The 20,685-nt window shown below is 28.7% G+C and overlaps 1 protein-coding gene across 2 annotated transcripts in view; it reads right to left on the bottom strand.

Annotated features, from left to right (window-relative positions):
• The window catches only part of LOC123294039 (mediator of RNA polymerase II transcription subunit 13), a 72,711-nt gene that overhangs the window by 36,915 nt on the left and 15,111 nt on the right, over window positions 1–20,685 (bottom strand). The gene's annotated exons all lie outside the window — the stretch shown is intronic.

Genomic DNA, 20,685 nt, shown 5'->3' with positions numbered 1-20,685 from the left:
TTCAAGACATCATTCAAATTGTGTTCATTAACTCTCTCCGTTTCAACATTTATATGTCTCTTACATAACCTGATCTTGGAAAATCTTTGGGACATAACGATTAATTTATTATTTGGTTCAAATGGAGTGATTATGATCTTACGATTAGACTTAAACCTGGAGGATCAATTAAAAATTATCACAAGTCCATAGGTAATAACAGGTTGTTTAAGATTTTAAATTGACAGGGAGCATAGTAGGTAGAGGAGACAGCTAAATCGATCGCTACGCTGTCATCTTAAAAAATTTACAAATAATCATGTGTTTTACTTTTCTTTTTTTTTTTTTGACTAGTTTTATCAAATTTTGTTGACCAGTGTAATTTTTTACTAAAATTTTCAAGTTCAAGTACAAATATATTTTTCCATAAATTTTTTCCGAATTTATTCGATATTCGAAAAAAAATTTTAGAACAAGAACAAAAAAAATGTTGTTATTAGTGAGTTTAAAATGATTTCGAAAATATTCAAGGTCAAATTTAACATTCTCCATATTCCTCTGAACCATAAAAACTTTTATCTGACATATTTTTTCGTAAATTATAACCCCAAAAGATATTTCCGAACTTTTTGTGACACTTGTTTCAATTATTATAAAGTGCAATAAAAATATTTGCTAAGAAAGAATTTCAATAGATACAAATTTGATTAAACAATTGACACTTTCATTTAAAAATTTAAAAAAATTTGTGTATTTGAATAAAAGTAATAGATGATAATTATTAATACACACATTTTTAACATCATTATTATCCAATCTATTTATTAATAAATCAATTAAACTGTTACTTTCGCATACAGTAGTTAAAACTGGTTTTTTTTGTCTATTAATAGTTTATTTTGACAAAACATATTATATCACATACCAATATTGCAAGTAGATTTTCTATAAATATTTTAGTAACTAGTAATAATGGTAACTATTTAGTAACTAGTAATACCTCAAAATGAGTCTCTCGAGTCCTAGACCAAGGGTTCTTCTGTGCCTTCTCTGAGGACCAGGGTTTCTGGTTTCTCGATCTTTTTAACTCTCGAGGCACCACCACAATTCTGGACCAGGATCTCTCAAGAAATTTAGAAACTAATCATCGCGATATTATTTTCAAATTTTTGTTTATTACTAACTAGAGTGATACCCACCCGCTTCGCTGGGCTTAAAAATAAAGATTGATAAAGATTGCTCTCGCTTATCCTCTTTCTATAGCACTCGAAATAATGGTAAGGATTGTTTTACACAGGTAAAATATATGTGTATGGTTTTCTATTTTTTAAATGTATAATAGTAATTATTCATTGAGTATATCAGAAAGATGGCCGTGAAATATTTAATTTCACGGAATACTGATTATTTTTACAGAAATCTGTAATTTATGGTAAAGTCAAATGACTACTTTTACATAAATCTGTAATTTATGTTAATGTCAAATTAATATAATTTTGTGTTCTGTGAATATCTGGAAATACTCACAAAATCTTTAAAAGAATCGACGAGAGAGCTTGATTGTAGTTGCATTAAGAATTTCAAATTGAAAAGTGTTTCACCTGGAGAATTACGTATTATTATTTATTTAAATTTATCATTTAAAAGGTCTTTGACCATTACTAAAGCCTAAAAAATATAACAGTAATACATTAAGTTAACACAGTTATTACAAAAAAAATATGAAAATAAAACAAACCGCATAAATAATAATAAATTTCAACTTAGATTTCATGCTCATGTCAATAAAAGTTGCTGCTTATTCAATAATAATTCTTTTAAATTTATTTGTTGTAAAATATATAAGGTGTTCTGAATAAAAAAAATAATTATCGAATTTTCTCTATAAAACACTGAAAGCCGTTTTTTCTGAGGATTATATCATTTCTCGCCCGACAGCACATAAGATCTTTCAAAATTTATTGAACTCGAATATAGTTTTGAAAAATTACAAAATAAAAGCAAAAATTTCATTGACAATTAAATGAGGATTATACTGCAATGAGAGTACCTCAAATAAGAATGTTTTTATGTTTGCTTAAAGAAATTTAATAAAAACAATTAACTGTTGACTTATTAACTATTGATTTATATATTTAAACATAGCAATACTTAAAGTGTGTAAAATATTTAAATTAGGTATGTGTTTCATTCATAGCTAAAATGATAGCTCATTTATGATAGATTTATAACATATACTGACACAGCAATGTTTATTCCTTTAGTTTATTATAATTTGTGTAAACCTGCACGCATAACTACCTGTGAAACAGGTGTTTACAGTCTCGTGGTTATCAGTATCAATTGTACTTAATTAAATTAATTTAATATGGCTAACTATATTAATAGAATGAGATTTTAGGTTTAAATATTACTATTAATTTTTTACACATATGAATTTATGGTCAAGAATCCTATTTCTCCATCAATATCAGTGAAATTGAAATTTTTATAATGAACACACTTGTAGATAATATAATTAATTACAATTTACCATCTTCAGGTTTCATATTTACGGTGATATTTACATTCAAAGTTCAAAAATATAGAATTAGAAACTTTTCGAAAAAAAAATACTGTTTTTGTATTTTGTAGGAAATACATTTACGGACGACTATAGAATTAGCGAGACCAAATACCATAAGAACAATAGGAAAAGAATAAGCTCAGATATCTACAATTGTTGCATACTCACTGTCAACTAGGATCCATCTACTTTACCGAATGAAATGAGAAGAGTTCTGCAGCGAATCAACAAAAAAATCTGCAGTCTAGCGTTCAATGAATAATTTGATACACTGATGTGTAAATATATTCGTATCACGCCATGTTATGGCTGTAATTCCTGCATAGTTTTTTACATAGTATATGAACATTCAAAAATTTAGTAATCTAAAAAAATATCTATTTCAATGCTGTACAGTTCTACCTACACCTTTGTAGTTCAAAGAGCATTATTATTTATAGTAAAATTAACTTTTATTTTTGAATAAAAAATGCACAGCCTTCGCCCTAGTTCGGGTAAAAGTAGAGTAGTTATAAATAAAAATCTGAATTTTTGATTTGTTATTAATTGCTAACTCGTAAGTATAAAATAATTTTTTGAAAACAAAGTCTCGAAGGATTTTGTGTACTTAATTATTAAAAAACGCACTTTTACCATTACTACAGGTTATATAGAAGCTGGTTACTCTTGTCCATTATGCACTTAATTACAGGAGTTATTTTATTATTTAAATAGGTTTAGTATCACGTACTGAATGAATGCACAAAATCCTTACAAAAATAGGCGGGGAAAGTGCCTCCATTTAAGGAAAATCGTTTCAGGCTATATCTCCATAACCGTGCACTAAGTTGGACGTTCTATCTCCTTGATTATTCGTTAATTTTCTGTAATGGCCGTAGTATAATATATTGGATCGTCAAAAATTCTCTGCCTCTTTATAATCTAAATGTGATTCTTATGCAAACATCTCGTATAGAAGTAAAAAGAAATAGCTAAGAGTCGAAATAGAGAAGAAACGTAATCATAAAATGGCATGGGTTTAAACAAATTTAAAAAAAAGCTTTGCATAATTTTATGGGATTTTAGCGAATCGGTAGGATGTACTACTAATATATATAAACTTTCCTAAAATAATAACATTATCCACTTGATAATGAAAAGCGTTTTAATATTCGTTGCATGGTTTAGAAGGAATTAGCGGATAAACAGATAGACGCGGAAAGCGATTTCCTCTTATACTACATGTATAGGTAAAATTCGTGTAAAATACTTTCTGTCAAAAATAGATATGTCTTGTTTTTGAATAAACCACCCCGAACGAATATACAATTAATAGTACTATACATATAATTTAATTAAACATGACACCCTCATGATGTGTCATAATGCCCTAGTTTTCACTATGTATACGCATTGTATCTTGTCGTTGTCGTTAGTATACAAACGTGATGTATACCACTATCGAATCAACTTACATGAAGGACTGCATCGACTATGTAGCACGCATATGATAAAATTGATTTTTTTAACTTCCTGCTAAGAAAATAGGGAAGTTATTGTTTTCACCCCGTTTTGCCAAAATCGAGTTTTCATCAGATCTCGACGTTTTAAGGTGTCAGGAAGCTTCCCCGACTACTTCCGCGAGGGTGTCTGTATGGCTGTATGTATGTATGCGCGCGTGTGTGTGTGTGTGTGTGTGTGTGGATGTATGTAAACCTCTCATAACTTTTGAACGGCTTGTCCGATTTGACCGCGGTTGGTGCCATTTGAAAGGGCTTGACCAAACTTAGATTTTGAGGCCTATTTGGACCGATTCGAACCGATAGATTTTTTAAGTGGTTTTTTTTTAATAACTTTTAAACGGCTGTATCGATCAATTTCAAAAACTAATCAACATTAAAAAACCACGTCGATCACCACCAGTCCGGTCAAAATCGGTTGATTCGTTCGTGAGTTATCGTTGACGAAAAAAAACCCAAAAAAGCGTTTTTTCGGAATAACTGTCAATTATTCTCGATCAATTACAATAAAATGCGAGTGGATATAACATCAGAATAGATAAAATTTTTTACACGTTCAGTCACGAGTCAATACTTAGCGGGAAGTTACAGGGATGACCTGCAGGGTCAACCGTTTTCCATTTTTTTAGATGGGGTTCGCATTCGCAAGAAAAGATGCAAATGTTTTTTTGACAAAAAAAAAAATTGAATTATATACAAGATTTTTTTACTTGAATTTGAATAAAAAATGGTAAATTTTTAACATTTATAAAAAAATAAATAAAATTTTAATGTTCAAAATGTTATATAGTTTTAGTTTTAAGTATATATTTTTCGATTCGAATATATATTTAAGTAAAAAAATACATAACAATTTACGAGGAATTCATTTGAAAGTTGATATTCGCGTTCGCGAATATTGGAGATAAACATACGCATTTACGAATGAACAAAATACAACAACATTCGTCCTATCACTAATGGGTATAATATGCAGTTGGTATTAATTTATCGGATAAAATTGGTATTAAAATTTGGGATAATAGATCCACGATGCGATCCACAAACTTGTAACCTTCTATCATTTAAAGAAAGTGAACACTAAAATTATTACCCCTTTGCTCTTCTAAATTTAATTAATTATTAGATGAGGTTAGAATGAAATTAGAATTCAAAGCAACCTTTGATTTTTAAAATTTTGGAAAATTTTTTTAATTGAAAGGCAATAAGTGGAGAACATACGGGCGCATCCGCCGAGAACATTTTCGGGTTTTTTCTGATCGAAAGACGTCCCTCATTGGATCAAGAGCGTGCGGAAATCTGATCCTTTTTGTTCAAAATTCTATTTTTTTTCTCAACACTTTTTAATGTCAATATTTTGAACCAAGTAAAGCTATTATTAAACTAGCCAATCATATTTATTTCTGGTTGTAAACGTTTTGAAAATGTCTCAAAATTCAGACTATCATTTGTTACGATTCCAAATTCTCCATCTATAACATCGTCAAAATAAGTTGCGGAATAGATTATCTTTTGAAATATTGCGAAGTATTATGATGGTCTGATTTACATTAAATCGAAATGGTGGATCTTGCACGACTTTAATAGATCCACAAAAATGTTAAGTATATTCAACGTCAAGTCAACATGTGTGATTTAAAAAAATCGTAGCTTTAGTTAAATTAGCCCGCCTAAATTATCGTTATTCTACCACAGTCTGTATCTGTTTAGATGTAAAAGAATGTATCGTTAAAGTATTTACATATGTAGATATGCCCATTATCCGTATCTGTACTGTCTACACTACAGGACTAGTGATTTTTCGTCACATAATACGAACATTGTCGAAGTAAGTAGTGGTTGTTTGGTTAGTTAACAACATCGCATCGTGCGACCAGTCAATGTGTTGTATAGTAGAGTGTGTTCCAGTTAAAATAGCAGTGTTATGTTATGTTGAGAGTCGAGAGTATGTGTTATAACAAAATGTAAAAGTTCAATGGTTGATGATGTTTCGCACGCTGTTGCGTCGGCCAACGACCTACAGTCACTGCTATAACGGAGCCTATATTATTATATACCCATGATATTGTCTCATCCTCAGAGGCTTTACTACTATCATCATCATAGATAAAAAATAAATTCTTTTCTATTATTCAATGGAAAAAAAACACACATTTATTTTTCTATTTTTAAATCATTTATTCGATTGTGTTGACAGAAGTGTATCATCAATATTTATTTTATTGATAAATAGGCTCTGTGTGGGCTTAATTTCTATCTTAGTACTTATCCAAGTACTAAAATTGCGTGTATTAAAACGAATTTAAATTTGATTTTACACAACTGAGTCTACAAATACTGAACGAAGAAATTACTATTAAGTCGATAATACTATTTTGAGACAGTTTTCCCTCTGAACTTTAATTTAATTTTGTTTCAATTTTGACGTCTGTATGCATACGTATAGGGTGTTGAAACTTACGTGTCAAATTTTTAGGGTGTATTCTGTTAGAACTTGGGAAAATGTAACATAATAAAGCATAAGTTTAAAAATAAAAACACTTCAATATGGGATTTATATGTAAAAAAACACAAATTTAAATGGCTTAAATCTAAAAATCTAAATCCTTAATATATATATATATATATATATATATATATAACGTTCTTAAGTCTCTATTTTTTATTACATCACTTTTGTTAAAAAGATTTTCATTAGTGCAGTAAATAAGCCGGAAAGTCTGAAATTTGAACACAAGCACCGATTTAAAAAAAAAAGGCTCCAATATACAAAAACCTTTATTTCGATAGTCTAAGTCTTAATTTTAATATAGTTAAAACCGGTTATAACGACGAAAGAGAAAATTACCGACTAAATTCCTACATAAATAGATAAAATGTATGTAACCGCTATAACGACATATCAAATAATGACTTCCATTTGATTGTAGTTATAAAAACAATTTTAATATAGTTCAAAATAGGGAATATTTTTGCGCTTTTGGCGCTTTCTGTTGATGATGTGTTAAAATGTGAGCTGTCATTTGGTGACAGTTCAATGTACTGTTTAGTACAGGTGTATTACCCACGTAGTATATATCCATAGTAATACCATACAAGTAATTCATACCATACAGTATGTCCACAAGTCTGACAAGCCACATGGTATGACGTCACGTCCGTTTTAGAAATTTGAATTTCTCTCATTAAATTTGTACTTTCATTAATTAATTTTAAGTAATTAAAAAGATATGAATTACTAAAATAATGGTATAGTTCAAATGTTCAGCCAATAAAGTAACGGGAAATAAATATTTGAAACAAATTTAAATTTCATGAATATTCCTTATTCAATATTCGTCAAAATTATGCTGACGTAATTAATGAGTCGCATCACTAGCATAACGAAATAAAAACATTCAATTTATATGTTAATGATTTTAAATTTATGAACGCTTGAACTGGTTGCGTGAAGAAAAATTTAAGAAAACTTTTATAATAAGTTTTTCTGTTAGGTATGTGAATTAAAAATATAGTAAAAAAAAAAAAAAAATATATTAAGTCTAAATTGGGTCAGTGGTTTTGTTATGATGACTAGGCAAAAATTGTTAATTTATACTTAATAAAATAATATTACAAACAAGTACAAACTTGTAATGAAGAAAACCTTCTATGAACATGAGCAAAATTTTTTAATTTAATGTAGAGCAGTATTTTTCAACCTTTTTTTTTTATTAATTATTTAAATAAATAAATTACTTCAAAAGAAACATATTTAATATTGGTTTTATGGTAAAACCGGTAAAGATCGGATCAAATTCGACATCACAGCTGAAAAAAATGACCCAAAGTTAGTGGGATTCAAAAAAAATTCCAATAACATCGAATCAAATTTGCTTGTGTTATCAAAAAAATCGAATTTTTTATCTTTATGACGTCATCAGAATCCAAAAAATTTACTTTTACTCTATCACATCCAAATTTTATCCAATTTTGATCAACCAAGTATGTAATCCTACTAAACTTGGGTCATATTTTTCAAATTTATGATCAAAATTAACCTAGCTCTACTAGATTTTAAGAAAGTGGAGTCGTCGTCCCGGAATTAAGCACATAAGTGATAGCTAGCGAAAAATTGATATCTCAGCTGAAAAAAATGACCCAAAATTAGTGGGTTTCAAAAAAAATTCCAATAACATCGAATCAAATTTGCTTGTGTTATCAAAAAAATCGAATTTTTTAACTTTATGACGTCATCAGAATCCAAAAAATTTAATTTTGCTCTATCACATCCAAATCTTATCCAATTTTGATAAACCAAGTATGTAATCCTACTAAACTTGGGCCATATTTTTCAAATTTATGATCAAAATTAATCTAGCTCTACTAGATTTCAAGAATGTGGAGTCATCGTCCGGGAATTAAGCACATTAGTGATAGCTAGCGAAAAATTGATATCACAGCTGAAAAGAATGACCCAAAATTAGTGGGTTTCAAAAAAAATTCCAACAAGATCGGTTTAAATTTGCCTGTGTTATCAAAAAAATCGAATTTTTTAACTTTATGACGTCATCAGAATCCAAAAAATTTAATTTTGCTCTATAACATCCAAATTTTATCCTATTTTGATAAACCAAGTATGTAATCCTACTAAACTCGGGTCATATTTTCAAATTTATAATCAAAATTAGCCTAGCTCTAATAGATTTCAAGAATGTGGTGTCGTCGTCCCGGAATTAAGCACATAAGTGATAACTAGCGAACAATTGATATCACAGCTGAAAAGAATGACCCAAAATTAGTGGGTTTCAAAAAAAATTCCAACAAGATCGGTTTAAATTTGCCTGTTATCAAAAAAATCGAATTTTTTAACTTTATGACGTCATCAGAATCAAAAAAATTTAATTTTGCTCTATCACATCCAAATCTTATCCAATTTTGATAAACCAAGTATGTAATCCTACTAAACTTGGGCCATATTTTTCAAATTTATGATCAAAATTAACCTAGCTCTAATAGATTTCAAGAATGTGGAGTCATCGTCCCGGAATTAAGCACATTAGTGATAGCTCGCAAATAGACAGTTGAATATTTATAAAATTGACATTTAAAATAAATACACTCCGACTTTTATTTTCAGGCTCTGTGTAGGGCACTCACTTCAGGAGTGTAAGTAGAAAAGGATAATGCTATTAAAATATAAGAAGACCACCTTTTTCTACTTAAACTGTAAAATTGTTTATAATTTATTATACAAAAAGAACATAAAATAATATTAAAATGTTTATAACCAAATGATAAAATTAATATTTGTATAATAAACAATAACACAACAATATATTATGTATTTATTATTTATAATAATAAAATGTATACAAAATGACTAGCTTTAGACCACAAGAAGTGAGTGGTATATGACTGTATGATGTACTGGTAAGTGGCTTGTGTGGATGTACCCTCTCTCTCCTCCTATCAAGTACCAAATAAATACACAAATATACACACTTAAATTTAAATGCTTATATCAACATCATCTTATCGTCAAGCTACTATCAACTATTTTATATTGCTGTTTAAAAGATATACAAAAACATATGATTTTAAAAATTACAGTCAAACACCTCTAACTATTCTAATTTTGGCTTTTTACTTTACAGGAAATGCAAAAAGTTGGAAAAAGTAGGACGACGTTAACACCAACAAAATGATCAGAATATACAAATTGTGTGTAATAGTAACATTTCAATTGAGTATGACTCGTTTTGAAGTTACCCAATAAAATAAAAAAATGACTTAAACAAAAGTTGCAGTTTGCTGGGGGGGGGGGAGGTTAGTCATATTCTGATGTTAGTTAGGGGAGTTCTTTCTTTAATAGTCAATTTAAATCCATAAAAGTAAGAGATAGAATAACACTTTAAATTAGAAAGTTAATTCTCATAAAAAAATCAATCTTTTTTATTTAAAACTTTTTTTCGAAAATCGTTAACTTTAGGAAGAAATGCGACTTAAAAATACTAATAAATTTAAGTTCAGGTAAATTTTCAAGTTCATTTGAAGATCAAGGTCATATGACCTTGAAACTAGAATCATACCAATCATGGTTACAGGTGAATGTCCTCTATTGTCCTTGACATTTTTTATCTAAAACATTTTCCTGTAGCTACCAATTTCCTCCAAAAGCTAACGATTGTCGAAAAAATCTTTTAAATAAAAAAATTTTAGTTTTTTCATGATTAAAAAAATGTATTGAGAGGTTCAACTATAGCCAAAAATTGCAAATATTCAGTATGCATAATAATTTTATGATAAATAAATTATTATTAAATGATTATAACAAATCACTTTTAAATCATATTTTATTTTTGTACGTAAGTAATATAACTTTAAAAAAATTGATAGGCATCAAATAAATATGGCAATGGGTAAATGTAATCAAGGCCAGACAGATAAGAACATTACGAAAATGATGCAAGGTCGTATTAATAGTCAAAATGAATAATAAATATTTCATAATACTTTACCTATAAGTAACAATAATTTTTCTATTTTAAATAACTTATGTTTATTATTCTTTCAAATCATAAATTCGTTTAACTTTAGGAACAGAAAAATTTTTTGTATTTACGTGGGTAGTCACATATTTTAGTCTTTTGACTGTGTGCCTGTCATGGAAAATTCTCGTTGGTCGTTCTTTATCATGGCGACTGAAAAATTTACATTATTGCCAGGATTTTAGATATAAAATGTTCGGGTTCGAAACCTTGGACTCATAAATCCTGGGAGCAATCCCGGTGAAGACGTTTTGGAGTTTCTGTGCGACGTCTGGCCTACACAGAATCCTTAGCTTAAACTTAACATTGCACCTCTTACCTGGAGACGTGTCGCCTTCGGAGATGGTTATCACTTTTAATCTACGTGCGGACCCCTCTTTTATTACTATGATAATAGAGATGTACCAGCTGCTAGAAGCTGAGGAAAATCAATCTTTAGGCGGTGCAATTGACTTATTGAAACTGCGGCAATTTTTGTACTTTCACTCGATTTAAAAAGTGTAGAACTTGTAACTATGTTGAACATATTTTTGTTCAACAGAAAAAAAAAGATATCTTGACGTAAGAAATTTTTGCTTGAAACAAGAATTTTTTTTTTTTTTTAAAGTAAGAATTTAAAAGGAAGAAAAAATATTCTGGGAGCGTGACAAAATACTGGAGAATATAATATTTTGCACGAAATAATTTGGTTTTATTCTTTAAGGTTAGAATTTTACTAAAAATTTACCTGCCAATACTAGTGGACTAGTTGGTAGAATCATTAATCCTTGATAAATATGCATCTGTATATGTATCTTGTAGATACATCTGTGTATGTAAAGAGTCGCATCGCAATTACATTTCATAACCCTCTATCGACAAGGGGAGATAATCATCAATATATATTTAAAACATAAAAATTATTTTCTCTTATATTCGATTATTTAGAATTCAAATGATTTTCGTTAAAAATTCAGAATTTTATGAATATTTCGCTTTCTTTCTACCTGTCATCTCTTTTGAACATTTGTGAGAAATTTTTCCTCTCTTTTAATATAAGGTGTTTCAAAAAAAAATTAAAATTGTGTCTACCCACAAGCAGCATGTGCTGTGTTAGCATGGTGTTGTACCGTATTTAAAGTTGACCTTTACATGATTTTATTCTCATGGCCAGTTCCATGTCAGTTCAATGATTGTCCATAAAGGCACCTCCCAACCATTTTATTATTATAAGTTGTTCGTTGTCCCATCTCGGAATACAATGACTAACAAAACTAGTAGAGCTATCAGTGTATGTATCAGTCATTACTTATTGTTAGATATATCTGGCTACTGCTGAGTAGTGGTATATTTTTACCTGTGTTGTGTGTTTCTCAAACAACCAGCCAGCACACTTCTCTCACAAAAAATATTATACCTAATTTATACAAAATTTTAAAATGTAGTTCTGTTGTAATTTTTTATTTATTTGAAATTTTTAAAGTTTACTTTTTTGACTATTTATTTTAAGTAATAAAAAATTATTCTTAAAAATTTACTTCATTCTTATAAATAACGATTTTTTTAAAAAATGATAATAGGATCACTTAAAAATTCAAAAAAAATAGCTTCAAGGTTACAGCGAAATATTAATTATACTAGAAACATGGGATTTTCGCTTAAAAAATCCACTCTCAATATCACAACTCCCCGAACATAGGAAATCATCCCTAAAACTACCCCTTTTCTTCTTTAAAAGCAAGAAAAATGAGTTTTTTTTTTTCATGTAATGTTTTTTTCTGGGGCACAGAGCCAAGACCAAAGGCCGCCATGACGATCAAATGAGGCACCTCCTTGCGAGCAAAGCGAATCATATTATATTGATTACTTAAAGAAAAGATTTATTTTTTACATTAAGTGTAATCAAAGCTTATGTACCTAAAAACAAAAATTTCTTTATTGGACTTTTTAATAATTAAGTGACTACAAATTTTGCACGATGCACAGCGGAGTATTTATACCAAATTTCCAGACAAAAGTCAGCAAACTCAACTCTTTTGTTTTGCATTGAAAGTTGTTTTTTGGTGAAGTTAGATAACCACTCCATTACAAACAGATCACTTGAGTTATCTTAACCGTGCTCTTCGCCTGTTTTTTGTAAGCCGCAATCTACCTGCTCTTACGGATGCATGTTATTGTTGTTATTGCTCTTGATTAAGCCGTTAGGCTTTAAATACAGAATTATTAATAATAATAAAAATATTGCTTTTGATTTACTGTGCCATTCAATTTACGATTACTGGGTTTACAAGTACAAGCGACAGCGTGATTCAATTTCCTTTGTGTGGTGCGACTTTGAGGTGCTTGTACACAGTATATACAAATGGACAATATATTTTCATATGAAATGTTCAGAGAGTATTTTTTTGTTTAGGGCCAAAAACAAAAGAGTGCTTTTGGATTTTTTACTAACTTGTAAGTTCGGTAAGTAATCGATTAAAGAACCTAATCACGTTGGATTTCAACCAATTCATTTCTCTTTTAGGTAATTGACCTAAATATAGATAAAATATAATAATGAATACCCACACATAATATATTATTTATAAATGGTAATATAGAATATAGATAGATATGTTTCTCATCACAACCATATATCAGTATGGCAGTAATACTATGTATTAATAAATTGTATTTCTATTTGTTGAGAACAGAACATTTATGTATGTATTTACATTGAATTAAATACCATTTTACACAATTTATGAATAAAAACATATTAATTATTAGTTTACATATTTACTAATAATATTTATTAAAAACATTTTAATAATCATTATAATTGTCGGTTATGTATATGTAGTGTGTATATTCCATTGTATAATCGTACCATATTGAGTATGTCGGAGATGTGTATATGTCACCGGATTATTTTAAAATCGTTAGTTTAAATATTTTATAATAAAACTAGTCAGATTGTAAACCGGCGATAGATTCTACAATAAGATTTAAATCCTACGTTTTTATTTTTGTAAGTCGTTATTCTGTTATGACAATCAAATAAGCAAGCTAATTTTGCGCACGTTATTATACTTTAATTTGATTGTTTAAATAATATTTAATTATTTAATAATTACAAATTGAAAAATTAATAAAAAAAAAGCTAGAAGATAGCAGTAGGAGGGGACACGTACATTTTGATTACCCTATGACAAGAATGTTAAACGTACTTAGTAAAAATGAAATTAACGGAAGATAATGTATTTGGAGCAAAATTGAAATATGCAAAAATTCGGTAAACTTTAACGTTAAAAATACTTTTTTTTTTTTTAAATTTTGATGTTTATAAAAATTTAAATCAAAATATAAACCTCCTTAGTGCTGCCATTCAGCGGATCATTTTTTAATCTTCAAAGGAAAAAAGCTAATTAAAAACGTTGCTATTTGGGTAATTATTGAAACGCAGTCTGTAATATAAGATCCTGCATTGCAAAAATATAGACTAGATAAAAATAGCATAACAAAATAAACAATTTAGGAATGAAATCAGTGTCAGAATGGCCCTGGTGCTATTAGAATTAGTTAATAAGCAATCACTTTCCCTATCCCTATATATTATAAATGTGAAAGTAAGGATGTTTGTTTGTTTATTTTGACGCTTTCACGAAATAACTACTGAATAGATTTGATTGAAACTCCATAATAATATAACTCATTCATCAGAGTAACACATAAGCTATAATTTCTAAAAAATATAAAAAAAAATAAATCAATTAAATTTACTCTCAACATTTCAATGCGGTATCTATTAACATCATTTTGAACCACAAATTAAATATTTCTGTAAAAATTGAAAACTATACATATATGTTACCAGTGTAAAACAATCCCTATATCTATTTCGAGTGTTGGAAGGGGGTAAGTGCTAGCAAAGCGGGCGGGTATCAAGATAATTATAATTTTATTCTTTTGCATGTTAATAGAATTTCATAAATACGACACTAAAAAAAAATTCTTAATATCAATCGATTTTCTTGTTTAAACAAATATTAGAAGACATATTGGTCAAATGGCCGATAAGTAAATCGTCATAGTCGTATAAGTCAAAAGTAGTTTACAAAAAAGGTAGGTAATTTAATTATCTACAATAAAGGTTATTACCATTTTTAACCTAAGGTGCACGGTTTTCTTTAAAATGTAGGCACTGACCCCGCCTATTTTTGTAAGAATTTTGTGCATTTACTTTCAGTACGCGATACTGAACCTATTTAAATAAAAAAATAACTCCTGTAATTTAGTGTATTATAGACAAAGTAACGAACTTTTCTATTACCTGAATTAATTATTAGCGGCATTAGATACATTGACGAATAAACGTGGGATGCCAACAAATATTATAACAATAACAGAACATCAAGCGGAATATGATGAGTGTGTGATATTATTGTGTAAATAAATACATAATAATGTTGTTATACACTCCATGTTTTAATAAAATGTTTATCAAGCATATAATACACGTAGTTTTGGTATCAAACATACTATGTATAATATGTATATATAACATTATTAGTACTGTAGTAACACACCTTTTTTAACAACTGTACATACACCACCACCACCACTAGCACCAAAGCACCACCAACAACCAAACTCAATATCATCAACGGAGACTAGAAACAAACTCTCAACATTCGTTCGATATGAATAGTATGAGTATGTACTATGTATGTATAGCAAAAACTATAGTATACAGAATACAGCAGCATCTCTCTGACGTAGCTGTAGAGACAACACCGCACACTACTGACTACACTAGTCACTACACAAAGCTACTCTCATCTCATCATATTGCACACATGTACCAAACTCACGTGTTACCCGGCATAAGCACAATGCATTTGTTTATATTTACCTATATTTTGTTCAACGATTTTATTTTATCAAGTCTCTACTCTCATCATGTTTAAATATTATACACCAATCAATAAAAGATTATGACCTTTTCAAGGACAAAGCTGGTTTTTGGTAAAAAGCTTCCTTATGCTATGAGAGCGCATAACCGAAAAAGGCACCCAGACTATCAAGTTATCTTTTTTTAAGCTAAAAAAAATGATTTTTCTTTTCAGAACATCTCTGCTTGAAATTTATACAATTTATAGTCAATAACGAACCATTTCTGAAAAAATTTGTCTGGCTGACAATTTTTGTAAATAAATTTGTCAGACTTAAATTTCTGTCATAGTTAAAAACATTTTTTCGCTGACCAACTTTTATGGATGAAGTAGATGTCAAACCTACGTTCAGAAAAAAATTATGGTGGTGTCTTGACATGTGCGTTCTTTGAAAAGAAAGAAGCTTTTACAAGAGGATCATGTCCAAACACCACCTAAATCGAATTTTGCCAAAACGTTATTACATATCCCCCTGAACCCTACAAATGATTCTTACTAACTCACCACCTTAAAACTGTATTAGTCGAATGTATTTCATTTCACTTACCTAGAAAAGAAAGAAAAGAAAATTATTAAAATAAATTTGAAACAAGCACTAATCCAGTATTCGTTGTGTGCGTACTCATGGTAGGGGCAATAAAATCGATGCCAGCGCTTCCGGTGTGAAAAAGGGGCGATTTGACGATAAAGGGGCTGTAATTTGCAATTCTTTACATGTTAATGTTATAGAAAATGTCAAATTAAAATTATTGAAAAACACTAATTAATTAAACCTAATGCATTAAAAATTGTGAAAATAAGAAATCAAATTGCACAAATATTAAATTATTTATTTAAATTTGTGAGGCAATAATATTTTTTCAATGTAAGTCATAAATGCAATCCATACAATTATATATGCATCCATACAATTCTATAATTTAAGTAGTGTATCGTTACCATGTAAACGCCTCTAATAATACTCACGCACGGTGCGAATACTTTAAATTTATGAGTACAAGAAACGGTTTAAGGTCGATCTTCACCCATTTGATAATCAGTTGAGACATATTTTTTATGAAATTTTATTTTAAACATGCCTACCATATTTTTTAATTAATAAATATGTATGTATAATGTGCTTTGTAAGATGCTGTGAGAATGCTTTTTTTTTTAATTAAAAATCTACAACTTTGCGTTGCGTGAGAAACTGCTATTTCAGAAACAAACGAAAATCAAATGATAATAAATGACATTTGCTCGGATTAGCATACGGTACACAGGATATTAAAAACATATTAAACTTATTGAGTAATGGTGCTCTCTACCTGCACATTAAGTACTATAATCCCACCACGAACAAATGTACTTATTCTACTCCAACAATTAGAGTTGCAACAAGTAGTTTCAAATAACAACAAGTGAAAACAAACAATTGTCTAAGTGAATTGTTGAAATACCATGTATAGACAGGGTTGACTACTCTGTCACATTACACATACATACATGTCACACACGTATAACTGATATATCCATATCATACAGTGATGTTAACGAAAAAATGTTTCAAACAAAAGTTGTTGGAACATTTTTTACATTTAAACTTTTGTTCTATCTCTAACGGTTTACAAGACCCAATTGACGCATGTTGCTCATTTACGAACTCGACCTTACTTTTATCGTACTAAGCACGCTATAAAAACTTCAGCTTGATATCTCTTTTCGTTTTTGAGTGATCATGATGACAGACGGACAGACAACCAAAAATGGACTTATTAGATGATTTTATGAACACCTTTACCAAAATTTTGTTCATAGCATGAATATTTTTAAGCGTTACAAACTTGGGACTAAACTTAGTATACTTTGGTATATTTCATATACATGGTATAAAAACTAAAAAAAGAGTTAAATGCGATATGAATATTCATAGATCAAATATAAATTTGTATATTATTATTATAAAATGCACTGTGTGTAGCTAACTTCTACGCATACTTGTAATTATATGCCGGAAAGAAGAGAAACTCACACAAATGGAAAGTTTACCTAAATGAATATACTATTTTTATTTTAAAACAATGTAAAAAATTTAATACAAAGGAAAACGAATTAAAAAACATTTATTTTACCTCTATGTACACATTATTACGTAGATATTGGTCTAGAGCCTGCTGTAGTATTTGGCAATCATTTTCACGACTAAAAATTTGAGGGACAGGTATCAAAATTTTCATGGCATTAGGTGGCGAACTTAAAACTGATGAATAAAAAATAGGTGAAAACAAACAATTGACTGAGTTAGTTGTTGAAATACCATGTAAAGACAGTGTTGAATACTCTGTCACATTACACATGTATACATGTCACTTTCATAACTGATATTCTCATATAATAAATACTATAAAATTTACGCATAATTTGCGCCCTCGCGGATGGACAGTAATGTTTACGAAAAAATGTTTCAAACAAAAGTTGTTTATTTTTTTACAATTAAATTTTTGTTCAATCTCTAACGGTTTACAAGACCCAATTGACCTATGTTGCTCATTTACGAACTCGACCTCACTTTTTACGTCCTAAGCACGTTATAAAAATTTCACTTGGGACTAAACTCAGTATACCTTGATATATTTCATATACAAGGTATAACAATGATTAAAAAGTTCAAAAATTATTTTTTTCGACACTCATATTTTAGACCGTGGGACAGAAAGGGTGCTTTGTTAATGATAAATACATATACTTGAAACTTCGTGAGTGGCGTCCTTTTGGCGATTTTACCAAACCAATCTCTACGATTTTTTTCGAAAGTACTGTGTTTACAAATGAGAAAGATAATGGCATATTTAGGCTATCGGTCTAAAAGAAACGCAGGGAATTTGTGGGTCACTGACCAATTGATAAAGTAAATAACATTTTTTTTATATGTAAAAAATGCTCCTTATAAAAAATATTTATTTGAAGCAATTTTTCGTAAACATTATTGTTTTCTCGTGAAGGGGCAAATTAAAGCAAAACTTTGGTTTATATTTTCCCAAAATATTTAAAAGATAAAAATGAAATTTCTAGGTAGCTTCGACTAGTGAACATTACGAAAAAAATTTAAAAAAAAAAAAAATTATGGTAAATACTTCGAAAAATTTTCTATATTTTCGAAAACTAGTTCCAAATGGCGGTTGGAAGGCGATGTTAAGTTGTGCTACTTGCATAATAGGTAAATACTGTAAAAAATTCGAAAATTTGTTTTTTTTTTCTTGAAAACGTTTGTGCAATTTATTTTCAACAATAAATTCGGTAAAAAGTATTTTTATGAATCTTGGTCTTGCTCAAATAAGTCTTGGTTTTGTAGAGTAAGCTCTTGGTCTTGTAGAGTTGGATCTTAGTCTTGATCCATATAGATAGTCTTGTCGAGGTGGTACTGTCTTGGTCTTGAAAAATTTACAAGACCAAGACCATGCGTGCAAAACCGAGACTAATTTTGCTCATTACTAGTATACACCTTAAGGAGCACTGTATACTTAAGTCTATACTCAAGACGTTATGTAAGGCAGTTCGTATAATAAAAATTTATTACTATAAAATTTAAAGTAAAATAACTATTTTTTCCAGTAAAATAATAATTATTGGATTATTAGAGAAAGCTCATTTAAAATATTTAAATAAAAATACCAAATTAAACATTATATTAAAATTGTGTAAATTTAAAAGAAACATTTAAAATATTTATAATATTTGCAAGACTGTTTTACTTCAAACACTTTAAACAGAAACACTTTTTTTTTAAAAACAAAAATGTTTTGAATTGTTTCTGATAGAGTACACTGAAATTGTGTTTCTTTTTTTTTTTTACACACGAACGGCCTCCATACAGATTTATAATAGAACTAGAGTGATACTCACCCACTTCGCTGGGTTTAAAAGTAAAGATTGATAAAGATTGCTCTCGCTTATCCCTTTTTTATAACACTCGAAATAATGGTAAGGATTGTTTTACACAGGTAAAATAAATTTATGGTTTTCTATTTTTTTAATATATATAATATTAATTATTCATTGAGTATATCAGAGAAGATGGCCGTGAAATATTTTATATTGACTATTTTTACAGAAATCTGTAATTTTTGGTAATGTCAAATTTTCAAATTAAATTAAATTTTATTTCTTTATAAATTATAGTTAATTTGTTATTCTGATATATCAGCTATAATGCTGTACAGTTTCATTAAAAACCATTCGCTAGTTTTACCGTAAAAGCGTAACAAACAAACAAACAAACATGCTTACTTTCGCATTTATAATATATAGAGATACAGATAATATTTACGTCACATAATATATTTTCAGATAAGTACAATATTGTTTACATTTCACAGTCACAGTCAGTGTGATAATACTGTAATAAATAATAAATAATATATTTTAATCATTTACTACTTATTTTGTAAAAATAATAAGTTAATAAGTTCATACTCGTATCTTACTTACTTTCATTCGAAAGAAAGAAATGAGTTTGACCTGTTTATTATAATATTTATATTATTGGACGATCGGTGATTCGGTTTCGAGCAAAAATAACCTGAAACTACGTCCACAATACAATAAATTGATAAGTTTGTACGATTATCCTAATCAGGATCTTAAGGATAAACGGTTAACTTAAAAAACTTTGATGATGGAAATACACATAACATTCCAAAATATTAATAAATAATAGTTTAAAAAATTAAAAAACTCACTTTTGTAGCTAGCTGAACTAAAAAGTAGAAAATAATTTCTATAAATTAAAAACAAAGAGAAATTAAGAAAAAAATAATTTTATCGTAAAAAAGCGTGGCTTTACTTTTACTAATATCTGTCATTAAAATTTACAATTATTAAAATCTAGCACCTCATGATTTTTACGATAAAACCATTTTTCACTCAATCATCGCTCTATATTTTTTTTTATATAGAAATTCTACATTTTATTTCAGTTAGTTACAAAAGCGTGTTTTTTTTTAGTTAAAAAAAATTTTTTTTTTCTTACCAGATAAGTTAAATCTTATTTTTAATTTTTCGTAGCTGACCTTTTTAACTTTCCAGTTTCGGAGTCAAATGAAAACTATTTATTATAAATAAGAGACCACAAACATATGTAAATATAATACATTGTATATATTATATTGGTTTTATGACCTATAACTCTCAACTAGCAATCAGGTCACAAAGTTTATCAA

Source organism: Chrysoperla carnea, chromosome 2 (genome assembly GCF_905475395.1).
Source record: "Chrysoperla carnea chromosome 2, inChrCarn1.1, whole genome shotgun sequence".
In the NCBI taxonomy this organism is placed as follows: Eukaryota; Metazoa; Arthropoda; class Insecta; order Neuroptera; family Chrysopidae; genus Chrysoperla; species Chrysoperla carnea.
The sequence above is the reverse complement of the archived record's forward strand: the minus strand, read 5'-3'. Positions and strand labels throughout refer to the sequence as shown.